The 17,356-nt window shown below is 32.6% G+C and overlaps 1 long non-coding RNA gene across 1 annotated transcript in view; it reads left to right on the top strand.

Moving 5' to 3' along the window:
* The first annotated feature begins 8,655 nt into the window (after window positions 1-8,655).
* Window positions 8,656-17,356, top strand: part of LOC137496369 (uncharacterized) — a 39,832-nt gene continuing 31,131 nt past the window's right edge. Inside the window, exon 1 of the long non-coding RNA XR_012384487.1 lies at window positions 8,656-8,765. This is a non-coding gene — a long non-coding RNA (uncharacterized lncRNA). The remainder of the gene's footprint in view (window positions 8,766-17,356) is intronic.

Below are 17,356 nucleotides of genomic sequence, written 5' to 3'. Positions count from 1 at the left end.
ACTTTGACAAACACAAACAGAGCTGTCTTCTACAGAGGTTTGTTAATTTTTTGTCAAGCTATTTTGACAGTCGTTAAAGGGATAGTTTACCCAAAAATGACAATTGTTTCATCATTTGCTCATCCTTTACTTGTTCTAAACCTTATGGGTTTAATTCTTCTGTTAAAGACAAAAGAAAATACTTTTTAAAAAAAAAGATGGAAACCTGTAACCATAGATTTCCATAATAGAAAATACCAATAATATGAAAGTCAATGGTTACAGGTTTTCATCAGTTTTCAAAGTATCTTTTGTGTTTAACAGAAGAAATAAACCCATAAAAGTTTGGAACACTTGAGGGTAAATTAATAGTAAGTAAATGTTAATTTTTGGGTGAACCATCACTTTAAGTGCAAAATTGACAGTTTCCTATTTTTACTAAATGCAGGTTAGCAGTCCTGTATGTTTAGTCATGGTTTATGAGAACTAAGTATGTCTATTGGATGTGACTTAGCAGTAGGTTGTTGTTTTATTAAATCTGTGTGTTTCTTCATGGTATATGAGGACACAGTATGTGTAGGTTTACAATGGTTTACATAGTGCTAGCAGTAGACTATTATAACATGTTTCTTCATGGTTTATGAGGGCAGAGTAAAGGAGTACACCCAAAAACGACAATTGTGTCCTCATTTGCTCACCCTTTACTTGTTTTAAATCTTTATGGGTTTATTTTTCTGTTAAACACAAAAGAAGATGGAAACCTGTAACCATTGACTTTCATATTTTTTGTGTTTTCTATTATGAAAGTCAATGATTGCAGGTTTTCTTCTTCCATCAAAATATCTTGTTTTTGTTGTTTATCAGAAGAAATAAACCCTTAAAGGGTTGGAATGCTTTGGGGTATATTAATAGCAAGTACATTTTCATTTTTGGATGAACCATCCTTTTAAGTGCTAAAGTAACAGTTTCCTATTTCTGCTAAATGCAGGTTAGCAGTCCTGTGTGTTTATTCATGGTTTATGAGGACCAAGTATGTCTATTGGATGTGACTTAGCAGTAGACTATTGTTTTATTAAATCTGTGTGTTTCTTCATGGTTCATGAGGACACAGTATGTGTAGGTTTACAATGTTACCAGTAGACTGTTATTTTATAACGTGTGTGTTTCTTCATGGTTTATGAGGACATGATTGGTTTTGCAAGACTTAAAGCTTTCAGTAAGTGAATTTCATGTTTTCTTCATCTTTCTTTACTTCTCTCTTTCAGCACCTCTATAAGTCAGTCACTTTGACAAACACAAACAGAGCTGTCTTCTACAGAGGTTTGTTAATTCTTTTGTAATGCTATTTTGACACTCCTTAAAAGGATAGTTCACCCAAAAATGACAATTTTGTCATCATTTGCTCATCCTTCACTTCCTTCAATCTGTGTTTCTTCATGGTTTATGAGGACACAGTATGTGTAGGTTTACATGGTGCTAGCAGTAGACTATTATAACATGTGTTTCTTCATGGTTTATGAGGGCATGGTTTGTTATGCGAGACTTTAAAAGTAAGTAAACGAATGTTGAATTTTCTTTATCTTTGCTTTTCTGTTTCAGTACCTCCATGAGCCAGTCGCTTTGACCAACACAGAGTTGTTTTTTACAGAGGTTTGTTAATTCTTTTGTCAAGAATTAACAAACCTCTGTAGAAAACAACTCTGTGACTGGCTCATACCCAAAAATGACAAATGTGTCATCATTTGCACACCCTTTATGGGTTTATTTTTTCTGTTAAACACAAAAGAAGATGGAAGATGAAAACCTGTACTCATTGACTTCCATATTTTTGGTGTTTTTATTTTGGAAGTCAATGATTGCAGGTTTTCTTCTTCCATCAAAATACCTTGTTTTTCGTTTAACAGAAAAAATAAACTTGTAAAGTAGAAAAGTCCAATAGTAGGAAAAATAATAACATGGAAGTCAATGAGTGCACGTTTTAATTTATTAAGAAAATAAACTAATAATAATTAAAATAATTAAATAATTTAAATAAGTGAATAATAATGTCTCTCTCACTTTTTCCCTTCAGGAAATAACAGGTGAATCTTGACAGAAATCCAGGAAGCCAGACAGTGATGGTGGTGATGTTAAGAATTTCTGTCAATAACAATGCAGGAAGAAACTAAGTAACTAAAATTACTTTAAAAATAATGTGCATTTTAGGCCTTTTTTATTTTAAGCAAATTTTAAGCATGATCTAAAGGGTTGAGTTTATTTTCTTAATGAGTTATAGGTGTATTTTGAGAATAAACCAATCAGAGTCTCATCTCCCATTCCCTTTAATAGCCTTGCATCGTGCCATAAGCGCATTTGCTATTTACATGACGTAAAGTAAGTTTAAGTGGAAAAACTGAGCATTTCACAAGCAAACAGTTAACAGTTATTTTTAACAGAAAACTGTTAAACAGAGCATCTACCGCGCGAGAATGAGAGATAAATGATCTACTTTCACTTTCGCTCTTGGTGGATAGGAAAATCTTTACGCACAGACATCAGTTAGCCTAATAATAATAATTAGTTGCGTTTGTTAAGCGCAAGTATTTGTTTCAAAACTATTTCTAAATGCAGTTCTAATTTTCAGCAAATGAATAAATGAACAATAATAACTAAGTGTTGTCATAAACCTGAGTTATATCCTAAAAAACATGTTGCCCGCATATGGTCTAAAACCTGCAGGTGGGCAAATCTAAGCTTTTTTTTAATAAAACAAATATAAATATGGATATAATAATTATTACTGCTAATAATAACATACAAAAGCAAATTGTTATGAATAAAAACTATTGCGTCGTAGAGTGATAAACAGTGTTTGTTATTTTAAAGTGATAGGACTAAGATGGTCAATAAATAAGCTTTTTATTTACCTATTAATTCACAGTTTTAATTTACATTTTGTTGATTATATTTTACTCTTACTTTTACCTATTAAAAATCTTATTTTTTTCTTATTATTACTCTTATTTTACTTTTATTATATTTATATTTTACTATTATGTTATTTTGTCTCAATTACTGTACATTAATAGCAAATTAATATTTAAGTAGGCCTAATTATTTATTTAAAAACATTACCAGCGAAATACTGAGAAACGGTCTGGCGCTATTTTTATATACAGGCCTATCATAATTTTAAAGAAAGCTGCAAGGTGTGCTACATTATTTTAAATTATTTTTTCTGTCTGTTACTTGAAGTTCAGTGCGTGTGCCTGTGCGCTGAGAGACAAGGCAATATTGACAAAATATTGAATTTTGTTTTTTATATTGCATTGCATTAATTTGCAGAGATGTTTTATAGTTTATACAGGCCTAAAATAAACGCTTTGGTACAGAGTTATTATTTTAAAACAAACCTGTGTTTGTAATGATAGATGTAGGTGTCACAAAATACTTTTTAAATCAGTGTTTTTATTAATATGATTATTATTTATTGTGGACAACACTTAATAAATACTGAAATGTCCTTAATACACACCTTATTTTTTTATCAATTACAGTGCTTCCCGCTAGGGCTGCTCTATTATGGGAAAAATCATAATCACGATTTTTTTGGTCATTATTTTAATCACAATTATTCAAAATGATTATCAGTTCAAGTCAAAATTATTAGGGCTCCTGTGAAATTATTATTATTATTTTTTATAAATATTTCCCAAATGATGTTTAACAGATTCAGGAATTTTTCACAGTATTTCCTATAATATTTTTTCCTTTGGAGGAAGTCTTATTTGTTTTATTTCAGCTAAAATAAAAGCAGGTTTAAATATTTTGAAATCTATTTTATGGTCAATATTAATAGCTCCCTTAAGCAAAGTAGTTTTTGATGGTCAGCAGAAGAAATTACTGGTATACAATGACTTGCCCAATTATCCTAATTAAGCCTTTGAATCGTACTTTAATCTGAATGCTTGTATTTTGAAAAATATCTAGTAAAATATGTGCTGTCATCATAACAAAGATGAATGAAATCAGTTATAAAAAATTTGTTATTAAAACTATTATGTTTAGAAATGGGTTAAAAAAAATCTTCTTTCCATTAATCAGAAATTGGGGGGGGAAAGTAGGGCTAATAATTTAGATTTCAACTGTATTCATTTATTTTCCTCCCTGCAAAGGAAAGGGAAATATGTACAATAGAATAAAAATATGAAACAAACTGTGCTTTAAGCATCTTCACTGTAAAAAAAAAAAAACTTTGATTATAGCTACTAAAGTCCTTCAGACAAGAACAGTGAGGGATTGTCTTCTTTTGTTGTTTGATTAATGGTAAAAACAGTCGGCAGCAGGAATATCACGCACTTTCACTTTAAGAGCAGTACGGTTCTGATTTATGGTTTCTCTTTCACATGTCTTTTGATTCTCAACTAGTTTGTTTATTACTTAAATGAGAGTTAATATGAATAATCACTGAACATCGCGTTTTGATACCTATTTGACCATTAAAATGCTCACATTAAGATAACTTTAGATGTGTGTGCTTTGCTCTGAGCACACAGTGTGCGAATATGTGTGTGCCGCATACACAAACCATGCGGTCTCATTCATGCTTTTAAAACATGAATGATTCGAATGTACATCAATGAATGATGCACATGCCGTGCTGCAAAATTACAATGCATGCTTTTAGTAATATTCACGTGAAACTGAGCTTTGCAGAGCAACAAATGTGTACAACTGAAAAGAGGACGATATATGATGCAACAATCGTTTTATCTCGATTAATGATTTTCATATTCGTTTGAAGCCATAATCAAAATCGAATTTTCGATTAATTGCATAGCCCTACTTCCCGTATGTTTATAATATACTTGCGAGGGTAGCAGGCCCGGCGCCAGGATATCATAACTGAGGAGGCATTTTAATCCCATGACTAATTTTGGTCCCTCTTGTTCCTTTCATTTAGGCTATTTATTCACATTAATTATTACTTTGCATTACTGCCTAAGTTACTGACTCAAGGCAGTAATATACTTTTTTATAGTAATAATGATATGCAGTTTTGCTATTATTGATTTTATACCATTTATCAACGCAGACAGATCATGGTTCATTGCCAAACGAGTGCTTTATATCAAATTTTATTATCCTTATATGGGCCTATAATAGGCCTATAAAGGTTTAAAGTTTTAGGTAAAGACGTCAAACTATGCCCATACATGCAAGCCAATCCACGGTTAGACTATTCTATAACCGGTAAATAAATATAGTAAAATCAGCATTACTGAATCACGCTTCACAAAACCTTAACCAACCAAAATCAGTGTTAGGAAAAAGTTAAATGTTACAATCAAATGTCATTAAAAAAATTTTATTAAGTTACATTTTAAGGCATTAGTACGGAGACTCGGAAGGGACGTGATGGTGAAGAAAAAAATTGGGTGGAAGAAAAAAAAACTGAGTGGGAGAAAAAAAAAGGATGGTAGAAAAAAAAACAGTGATAGGAATATATATATATATATATTTTTAAGTTTTTGTTCCCTCACAAAGATGTTTTGCGTTATCCACACTTCCTGTTCACTTCATACCTGTCAACCCTCCTGTATTTTACCATTCTATCCCTCTATCATACTATTGTTAAGTATTTTCCCATATTTCTCATATATTTTTATTTTTGAAAGCATTCTGAAACAAATATAAAAATGTCTGCATTTACTTTCTTTCCATTAAAAGCTGTGGGTTGATCATCGCCCTTCATATGCAACCTCTGAATCAGGGAATGATAAACTGATCCCAGATCAACTTCTGTACATGCCATTTAAAGAGGAGCTAAAGTGCAGGATTCAGATCTGTGTTTAAACAGACAAATATACTTAACAATATGTAAACATGTTCGTCCTGTGTGTTTTATTTTAAACACAACTCATTTTCTCTTAAATGAGCACAAACAGTTACTTAAGTAATGGAATACTTTCATTATAGATCTGTGCATTCTTAAATTGACACCTCTGATATGAAATAAAAGAAAATGAGAGATTCATTTGCTGCTCATCACTTGTTTGATAACAGAGGTGTCGCTTTAAATGGTGTGTATAGAAGCTGATCTGGGATCAGTTTATCATACCTAGCACATCCGTATACATGCATTCGCTAATTCACAGGTTGCATATGAAGAGCGATGATCGACCCACAGCTTTAATGGAAAGAAAGAGAAATATGGGAGAATCACAGCAAAAACGGAAGGCTTGGGAGAATCCTGGTAAAACAGGAGGGTTGACATGTATGAAGTGAACAGGAAGTGTTTGTGGAAAAACAGTTTTGCGAGAACGCAAAACATCTGCGAGGGAACGCAAAAACTTCCAAAAGAGGATTTTTAAATAAAAATATAGTCAAGGTAAAATGTTCAAAAACTAGGTCTGAGTCACTCCTTTTCTTCCGCCGTCTCATTAACACACCTTTATTAAATTACAATAATTAACAAATTGCACAAACAAACAGTAATATTTAAGAGTAAACTAATGAGCTATTTAAAAGTACACTTTAAAGAAAACCACATTTATAAGAGAGACTGTGCCTTAAAGCATATACTGCTCTGTCACACTGCTTTTATTTATTATTTTAGGTTTGTTTATGAATGAATTATTTAAGTTAAATATTTCATGTATGTGGTTTAATATTTAATTGGTCATTAAATCAAATGAAGAAGCTAGCTACTTTATTTTTTGACACTTCAACCGATCAGTAAACAAAGAAATGAACAACCACAGATTATTTTATTCTCTCTGTAAAGTATTTAGATACTTAGACTATACTAAATAATTAGACTATTCTATATAGTTTTTAACATTGTTTGGGCTCAGTTGGGATTATTTGTTAATGAACTGCCACTCATCTTTCCATTAAACATTTTGATATTAAAATTATGTTTTAACTTTATGTCTCCAAGATTGCATTGTAATTTTCTAAGTTAAACTAAACTAGTTAAACTAGACAATTAAAATATGCTGTAAAAAAGTTTAGGTTGATAACTATTTTATTTTGGCTGGAAATGATTTACTGCTGGTTTTATCTGACCAGAGAACAACACAATGTTGGAATTGACGTAGTAGCATTGTGTAAAGTGCGATATGAGACAGCATATTTAATCCTTGCACTATTTTAAGTGAATGCATATGTATTCCACCGACTCCAAAATTAGGAGTTAAGAGTCTCATCCAAAAAACCCAGAACCGAACATCCCTAATCGACGCCCCATTGATGTTTCTTTGAACATCAGGTGCCATTATTAACTGTTTATCAAGTTAAATTTCAAACTGAACCTATAACTGTTTTTGATTAATTCAAAGTATAGCCCAGACTATTTTTTTCCTTTTCAAAAGCAGAAGCAGTATAGCCTAAACAGGACAGTTTTACAAATGTACAGATAAGCATTTTTATAACTGAACATCACAAAAGACCTACAAGAATTTTCAGTCCATTTTTATATACAGGCCTATTATAATTTTAAAGAAAACTGCTAGGTGGGCTATATTATTTTAAATCTAGCCTATATTATTTTTATTAATTTCCTCTGTATCTGTCACTTGCGATTCAATGCACATGTGCTGAGCGAGACGAGAAATAAGGCAATATTGACCATTTTTTATAGGCCACTATAGTATATAATAGTTTGTTTTTACATATAGTATTGCATTAATTTGCATTGACGTTTTGTAGTTTGTAGAGGCCTAAAATGAATGCCTCGATTTGGAGTTATTTAAAACATAATCCTGCGTTTTTAACATTCTTTAAACCAATGTTTTTTATTATTATTATTTAATGTGAATAACTTTTAATTAAAAATTGTAATGTATTTATTACACCACCTTATTGGGAAAAAAAAACGATCAATTACAGTGCTTCCCGCAGGTTTGAAATATAGGACTTGCAGCATTGAAACACCATTTACCCACATCACATAGTTAACTATGCGACAGACAAAACTTAATTGCATTTTTAATAATAATTGTATTTATTATGACACTTTTTCTTTTAATGGGTTAAAGTAAAAAAAAAAAAAAAAGAATGTTACAAAAGAAAGAAATGCTTTATGCTATTTAGGAGCAATGTGCAGCCACTGACAGGTAAAATTCGCTTTTCTCTCACAAGTTAAAAAAGCAAATTAGGCTTGCCACGATAGACGGTGTTGACGGTGATACCGGTTTTAAGACGCAACACCGGTGACATCACGTTTTTACCGTGACACCGTCCTCACATTTGTTTTTTCTAAGTATTCGTTTTATTTATTTATTTTTTTATTAAATATTTATTTTAATTAAATGGAAAATAGAATTCGTAATAATTTACTTAAGGCCAGAGCATGCTTTATAATTAAAATCTGAACATAGTAATGCGTCATATTTCATTTATCACGTGAGAATAAATATGCAAGGCATACTCTCATTTTAAAAATCACGCGACCATCATCTCACAGTGTTTAATAATAAATATCTTATTTTTATTAAAACAAGAATGATGTAGCAATGCCGCGCCATCGACAAGCCAACTGCAGAGAAACAAAGCAATCATCACGGCAACTGAAGTGAGCACTTTTTCCGAAGTTCAGCTCTTCTTTTTTGCACTTTATGCATTTCATGTAAAAAAATAAAAGATGAATATGCCTACAAGAATGTAACCTGTGTGCGCGCGTCTTTTATCACTGAGGCCGCTGTCTTTAAAAACCGAAAGTTGCTTCATCTGTCTGGAAATATTTCGGCTTTTAATAAATGAAAAGTTAATTTAGGTGAGCCAATATTAAAAATTGCTATAAAGTAACTGTGAAGTGCGGCAACACATCGAATCTGAGGTCTGATCTCATCTCTCTCTCGCTATCATTCAGACATCGAAACGCCACACAGGTCAAGTCGCAAAACTGAGGCTGGTACCGGCTGACAGGTAGAACAGCTGAAGCCTTTGCGAAATCTTTCAAAATACAGCGCTGAAATTAACAGGCACAAATATCTTTGAGCCAGAAAGTCACGCCTTATCTGTCAAAACGCAATTCGAGCCAATAGGAGTTGTGTAGCCTATTAATTATATTAATTCTAATAAAATGAAAACCAAATTAAACTATTCATTGCATTTTTCGATTGATAAAAATATACGTAAACGAAAAAAAATCAAACGGTGGCTAGTTTGTATTAATGTGTCTTAAAATTAATAAAAATATGCTCAGCCTATTTAAGCTTCACGGTTATATGCTGCGAAGCATGTTACTGAACTACAATATCTCCGAGGGAGACTATATAACTCGATAGACAACATTACCTTGAGGGATTTTAAAAACAAAAGGTGTTTTAAAAAAGGAACAACACGCCAATCGGCAACAAATAAAACATCTTGCCAGGGTATGCTGTGTGTAATCCGCCACTGACAGTGACATAAGACACCTGCGCCTGTCAACTGTGCTTGTAAGAGAGCTCAAAGCTTGTATGGATATAACCAAAAAAAGCAAGATCATATAGTTATAAATATTCCATAACAATACTTATCGAAATATTTATACATTTACATGTTGATTATTTTTTTAGCCTGTTAAATAAAATTACTTTTATTTAGCCTGTCTTTAGATTTTTTACACAATGTTTAATTTCTTAACATTTCTTTCTTTTTTATTTAAAGTTTATATATAAAATGAGTGCTAGCTTGTTTAGTTGTGATCATTATGCAAGGATCATATTTCATATTCGGTTTATTCTTCACTAGCCTATAAATTCGTTAATAAGGCTATATTATAAACGGATTGTTCATAAGGACTAAGCTATTAATATATAATGCAATAGGCTAAATAATACATTAAGAAATAGAGTGGAGGAACTAGGAACTATGACGTCACTTTGTAGGCTAATCGGCTGCTAGCATAAAACTGGTTCCCTCGTGAAAATCCCTATAGGATTTTCCCATAGGGTTTTCGAAGATTGCGAATAATACGCTCTGTGTTCAAACACTGTTCATTACACTTACACGTTTTGTTCAGCCGGATAATTGTCACACGAAAATATAACATTGAGCACTTTTGGATCTTAAATGCAAACGCAAGACTTAAAAAGCTAACATAAGGCTATAAACGGACTACAGCGCCCTCGGGGCGCTCGTCAGTGACGTCAGCCCCACCCTACTACAGACGACTTATCAAGCTTATTTTTAGAAATAACGTCCATGACAAAGAGTTAATCTCTCAGTATATTATATTGTAATCCACGCTATATATTATAAACTAATAAATACGCAAACACACATAGACCTTTGTGCCTTTTGGATCGTTTTTACGTGGGAAATACATGTTTTGCTTTGCGGTTGTTCTAAAAGTTTAAAAAATGTGTATAAATGTGCCTATATAGTATTATTATGAGACATATTTAAATAAGTGTATCGCTCGCGTGCACACAGCCCGCTTACCTTAACAGACGACGGCGTGAGGAGGAACAAGTCTATCAAATGCCTGCAGGTTTCATCATCATGGACACAGAATAACATTCAATATTCCTTTTGTGTCACGAAGTACAGCGAAAAACAGCCCAATACAGTCACATCTGCTATACGTTTTATGGAGGAGTGTAAATATTGCAGTTATGACAGAGTTAAATGTGTTGATGAAGAAAAAAAGACGAGAAATCACTTGATCACGTTAAAATGACAGTTAACATGCATGTATTTTTACACATTTATTCACACGTTTGCATTACTGAGAGCAGGAAAGAAACTGAGCAGTATCTTCATATTATCGTTTAATTAAAATGAATGATCAACAAATGAATCTGTCTCGACAGCCTTTACATGTGAAGGAATTATCTACACACAATCTGAATTCTCAATTAGAATAATACAACAAACTATAAAATACTATTCTGAAAATACTTAAATCACAGACTAATCCAAACGCCCAAGCGAGCTGCGCTCCAGACCAGATCAGCTCGATGATGTATAATGCCCCCGACGCAGCCTGTAGTCTCATTTAGCAACTTGATAGCAACCGTCTTTTTAAAGAAGCATAATCGATTTAAAAGTTGAAGAGTGTGCTGTAACTGATGTGTTTTATGTCGTAGAACAAAACGTGAAAGTATATTGAGTTGGTGTTAGCCACGGACCTTATTTGAGCGATTTTACTGAAACCCCATTCAAAAAACCCATTGACTTTGGGACGAGGGAACCGGAAGTGCTAAAATGCTAACTCGCTTCCGGGTTTTTGCATACAAATTGACGTCATAGTTCCTCCACTCTATTGAAGTCAGGTAGGACAACAAAAGACAACCAAACATGTTCCCCCTGTTAGCAAATGTAACCAAAAAGTATCTTTACGTGCAACAAGCTGCTCATCTGAGGGTGTGTTCAGCACGATGGGGAACATAGTAAGCCCCACAAGATCCCATCTTAAGCCAGAGATGGTCAACATATTGGCCAGGATTCCTCGCAAAGAACAAGTAAACCTCACTGTTAATAAATGCCAATTTACAATGTTTTATTTTTTATTTTTTTTTAAAGACTGTGTCAACCTGTCATTTTTGTAATGTAATTTTGAAAGCTTTTCTTTTATATTTGTTTCTTGTTCATTCGTTTAATCTTATTTAAACTTTGTGCAATTTAATTACTTATCTTGCTATTTTATTTTCTTATTCGTTTTAAAAACATTCTAACATTCATCACATTCGTCCATTCAAACAATTTACGCCGAATTGGCAATTCCCGCAAAACTGAAAGTGAAAGTATTATATGCATTTATAAGCTATTTAAAAGCAGAAAGAAAAGAGGAAACCCCGACCCCCACTATGATACCGGTATTACCGGTGTTGTCACATGTCGATTAACCGGTGGGGAAATTTCCTCATCGTCACAACCTTAATTTGAATGATTTTAGATGTGTATATAAAATAGCCTATGTAAAATATTAACATCATCAAATTAATAAAATAATGACAAATTTGAAATAAATGACAGAAAAGTTAATAAAAACAGACATTCTCTAAAAAATGTAAAAATCGCAATATTAAAATGAGTAGATTTTTTTTAAATAAAATGCGTTGATTAACTATTACTATTGGTGTATATATTTTACAGCCAGTCTAGATCTCATTACGTCCTCTCCCGAGTATATAGCCGAAGTTTTTCTTAGTCGTTTACATTAAAGAATCTATTATTTACTTTTTCTCTCTGTATCGCGGCTGAGTGTGCGCTGTCAGCTGAATATAGGCTTAAATTAAATCTAAAAAGCAACTAGCCTGCGAGCTAATATTTGTTTTTGTTTTTTTTCGCATAACAGCCAATTTCAACCGCGAGGAGATACCAACAGCTTGATATGCAACATTTTCTAAAATGTTATTTAGCTTGGAATAAAAACAATTCACAAAAAATGATTTAGTGTGTGTGTTTTTTTAAGATTGGATTAGCCTATTTCACAGTGTGTAAACATTAGAAATAATAATTAGGCTAAAATACAGTAGATTACCCCTTCATTCAGATATATGTCGTTGTTTGGGAAACTCTCCCCTGGTCTAGAAGTTTCTCTTGCTTCTTATCTGCTCCACAAGCGCAGCACGCTTCTTCCTCTGGCTCTGCACCAGGGCTGGGTTTCCCAAACAACAACGTAACTCGCGGCAGAAATATCATAGTACAATGTGTCGTTTGGGAAAAGAACGATGTAGTGACGAGTGTGTCCCAAAACCTGTAGTTTCTCTGTCACAGATCTATTGTTTGACCCACATTAGTTATAACGTAAAATGCCCATAATGATGCTCTAAACGAGGTGGTAACAATTTCTTTAGAGAGAGAGAAAAAAAAAAAACATTATTTTATTTGCAAAGTATATTGTTTTACACAATCACACATTTAAAAAAAAAATCTATCATAGTTTTGGTGAAAACATGCACTTATATTCCATATTAATTGAAATATATATAACGGCACATATAAGACCTATATTTGTTTCCTTTACAAATATTATTAAGAATTTCATTTCTAATTTCATATATAAATCATTAATGGTTGTAGGCCTAATTTACAGTAGGCTATTTATTTAGAAATAGAAAAAACTTTTTAATATAATATTAATTATTATTATTATTATTAAAGTAGGATATTGCAAACAATATGCAAAATAAATGCAAACAATATTCCATGACTCCCAATATCAATTGCTACGAGCCTAATATAGAAATTTTAATTAACACGTAGTTCAGTCCATAAGTTGCTGTGAATAGAAACAGCCTATATAAGCCTACATTACCAGAAGTTGGCCTATAGGTAAAAGGTATATAACCGGGGATTTTGTGTCAACCTTGCTTGTGAAATATACTCAAGATATACCCCTGCCCTCATCTCAAACAAAATGTTTGGCTATTAATGAAGCAGCCTGTCTGAGGTGTTAATGGGGCATTGCGCTTTAACCGAAAACAACAACAACCCAAAAGCACTAAATTGGTTACAGGGGTTGCTTCAGAAAATTGCCTAATAATAATAGAAGTAGTAGTAATAATAATAATAATAACTACTGGCATGTTTATAACTAAAGTTGTTTTTACTTCGGTTGCACCACATGCTCTTAAGGCAAACCGTAGTTAGTAAGGTCATAAGCTCTCCGTAAAGCCATACATAGTTGCATTAAATCACCTAATATCAAATAAAAAGTGTTTCAATCGTTAAACTGATTTAGAATTCTGCAACTAATGCATCTACATATAACTGTTCTTTGAAAATTTGCTGTGAATGCACACAAATTACACAAAGTTATCAAAACATAAAACTTGATTTTTTAAATATTCTACACGTTAAAGAAAAAATAGCAGGGAGAAAAAACCCAGTCATAAAGAAATGTATGTTAACACAAAACATTTCTTGAAACAAAATTAAACTCTTCATTCACAAACCGAAAGAAATGCGAGATTTAGGAAGAAAATAAGGCTGTGAATAGAGGGAGATCATCGCAAGCTCCTCGATGTAAACTTATCTCACCGTCATCTCTTTTCTACCATTATACATGGGGGGAGGCTGCGGTAAATTTTTAGTTGGAACACAGCGTTAGGTTTAAACTGAGTGAAATGCTGCAACACAGAAATATTTAGTAGTGCGTACATTGTAAATTAGTGTCCCTTTAATTCACAACTAGGCTTCATTTTAACTTACACACTGCTGGTGCAACTGGCCCCATGTAATCAAAAAAGGCTGCATATTAATAAGTGGGTCGCGGGTTATAATCTAAAAGCTATTGCCAGTCAAACACAGCACAGCCATTACAGCAAAATGGAGAGATTTAAATGTACATATTGCACATATGGAATTATCCACTCACTGCATGTCGTCTACCCTGATAAACATGCTAATTGTCTTATTATTATTAATATTATATTGTATGCACTTATGAAATTAAAGTTTATAGAGCCTGGTTTATACTTCTGCGTTATGATCGGCGTAACCCACGGCACATGCAACCCGCGTAGCTGTTTATTTTACTTCTGCGCAATGTCTCTGTTGGTCTGCATTAACACTTTCAAAACGCTAGTTGGCAGTGAGGTGTTAATGTTCCTCTGTGTTGAGTTTCTTCGCTGTTGTTTTGTTTTTTCTAAACGCTTCCTGAACATGCAAGTGACTCAAACTCGCTCATTTTGAGGCTGGAACCGGCGGACGTGGAACAACTTTAACTATGAGATAAACACAAAACAAAACTTTCTATCCAGAGCTCCTTCATGGGACTCCACACGTGTAAACAATCGCTCTATTGGGCTCGCACCACTCGCACGGCTCTTGGTCCCGCCCCCAGACTTGTCAGCGCTGCCAAGCCGACCAATCACGACCATCAAACAAATCACGACCTTGCGCTCTGTGTCGTTGCGACTTGTAGTTACATTTTTTGAGAGGTGCACATCATCGACGCCGACGGCCAATAAACAATGCTTAAACATTAAAATGTGCTTTTAGAAACTTAAAATATTTATGTTTCTAATATTTAATTATACATTTGCTGTGTTTAATATAGGGGATAGAATAGCATACAGTATACAAAAAAAAAATTTTTTGTCCTTTATACCGAAATAGGCCGGCTATAAGAGGAGGCGCTCTATTAAACAAGCAGAAACAGCACAGACTGTTCACTCTGCATGCATGTGAAAGAAATGAACAGAGAAAAATAAACAGACGATAAATAATAGGCGACTCACCTTACGTGCCGATATGCCCATTTATTTAATTCATAACTGCCACTAATAGCTATGCAAAAGGGAACCTATTTTGAGTGTTTGGCATGTAGTGACAGATTTTCAAATATTTGTAACCTGGCCTATAATAAATAATAATAATTATTGATAAAGCAAGTTATACTGCAATCAGGTGATGTGTTTCATTGACTCGATAACCTTAATATTTTGTAGTGTGTGCTGTGACGCGATTTTCATTTCTTGCAATGTGCGCACGTTTAAGATTTGAGGTAATAACATCGCCATGATAGTCAAAGAAATGTAAACATTCTTTTTACCCCAACACAATTTAATAGGGCGCTATAAAGGCTAAACAACTTCATTCTTATATTTGTTTAATTTTTGCAGCCTGGGGCTATACTTCTCACCATCTATTGTATCTTTTCTAAAGCATACAGTATAGTGTAAAAGCATGTTTATTACTAAGAAAAAAGAAAATGTATTTTTTAATTGATCACATCACATAATCTACTGTAGGCTACATTACACATACAGTAAGGGCTGCTCTATTATGGGAAAAATCATAATCACGATTATTTTTGTCATAATTGCAAACAAGATTATTCAAAACGATTTTTCAGCTGAAGTCAAAATTATTAGCGCTCCTGTGAATTTTTTATTTATATTTTTTTAATAAATATTTCCAAAAGGATGTTTAACAAATTCAGGATTTTTTTTACAGTATTTTCTATAATATTTTTTTTCTTCTGGAGGAAGTCTTATTTGTTTTATTTTGGCTAGAATAAAAGCAGGTTTAAATATTTTGAAACTTATTTTAAGGTCAATATTAATGACTTGCCCAATTATCCTAATTAAGCCTTTGAATTGTACTTTAATCTGAATGCTTGTACTTTGAAAAATATATAGTAAAGTATGTGCTGTCATCATAACAAAGATGAATGAAATCAGTTATAAAAAATTAGTTATTAAAACTATTATGTTTAGAAATGGGTTGAAAAAAAATCTTCTTTCCATTAAACAGAAATTGGTGGAAAATGGTTGCTAATAATTCAGGAGGGCTAATAATTCGGATTTCAACTGTATATATGCAGTTATTTTCCTCCCTGTAAATGAGCAAAGGGAAATATGAACAATAGAATAAAAATATGAAACAAACTGTGCTTTAAGCTTCTTATAAATGATCACTGAACACAGCATTTTGACACCTATTTGACCATTAAAACGCTCACAGTAAGATAACTTTAGATGTGTGTACTCTGCTCGTCTAGCCTAAGTGCACACACACAGCAGCATGTACAAATCAGATTATGAAAAATGATGAAGAGCATGCTTTTCCTTTTATCCTTTATTTTTAGTTTTTTTTTTTTTTTATTTACACATTTTTTTAAGTGGTGAGGACAATATTCACTGGTTCCCCCCTCCTGTATAATAATTAAATGTTACATTTTTAAGAACTTCACAAATAGCCTAAATAACACTTTTCAGTATCAGTGATAATATAAATAGTAACTAATAATAATAATGATAATAATAAAAAGAAGAACAAAAAATATTAGCCTATTGATAACAATATAAATGAGATGTTGAGGAAAAAACAGCGTAGGCTACTAACTCTCCACTGTTTTTGGTAAATTATTTGACAGAAAAGCTAACATGCTGACACATTGTCTGGATTAAGCAGACCTAGTTGGAGTCGCAATGTTTCCAGCAGCACTCAATACACGTTCAGACTTTCTATCGCAGTGCTTGTAGCGCAAATGCACAAATGCTTTTTCCTATGCTACATTTCTCGTCAATGTCTTCCATTTATCACTTTCTCTTTTGTATCTGGCCATTTTTAAATAGGGCTCTGCGATATCTGGCTGACAAAAAAATCAAAAAATAAATTTTAATTTTTATAATTTTATATATTTTTATTTTATTTTTTGTGCTCATAATATTGACCTTTGCCGTTTTTACCTTTTTATTATTCAGCTAAACTAAAAAACGGAAGACTTTCTCCAGTGGAAAAATATAATAGGGAATATTATGAAATTATTGATTGCCTTTTTTTAAAATTAAGAAAAGTCTTTACATGGAAAGGTCATATCACTTTCAATAGTCCACAATGATTCAAAGCAGCTACTGAAAGTTATACTCGCATATGTTGCTGTTAAATCATGTAGTTGTGTGATGTATAACCATGGTGTAAGTGCACACCTAAGGATTAACCTTTTTTC

This window comes from Danio rerio, chromosome 8 (genome assembly GCF_049306965.1).
Source record: "Danio rerio strain Tuebingen ecotype United States chromosome 8, GRCz12tu, whole genome shotgun sequence".
Classification (NCBI taxonomy): Eukaryota; Metazoa; Chordata; class Actinopteri; order Cypriniformes; family Danionidae; genus Danio; species Danio rerio.
Note: the sequence above shows the minus strand (reverse complement) of the source record. Positions and strands in the feature narration are given on the sequence as shown.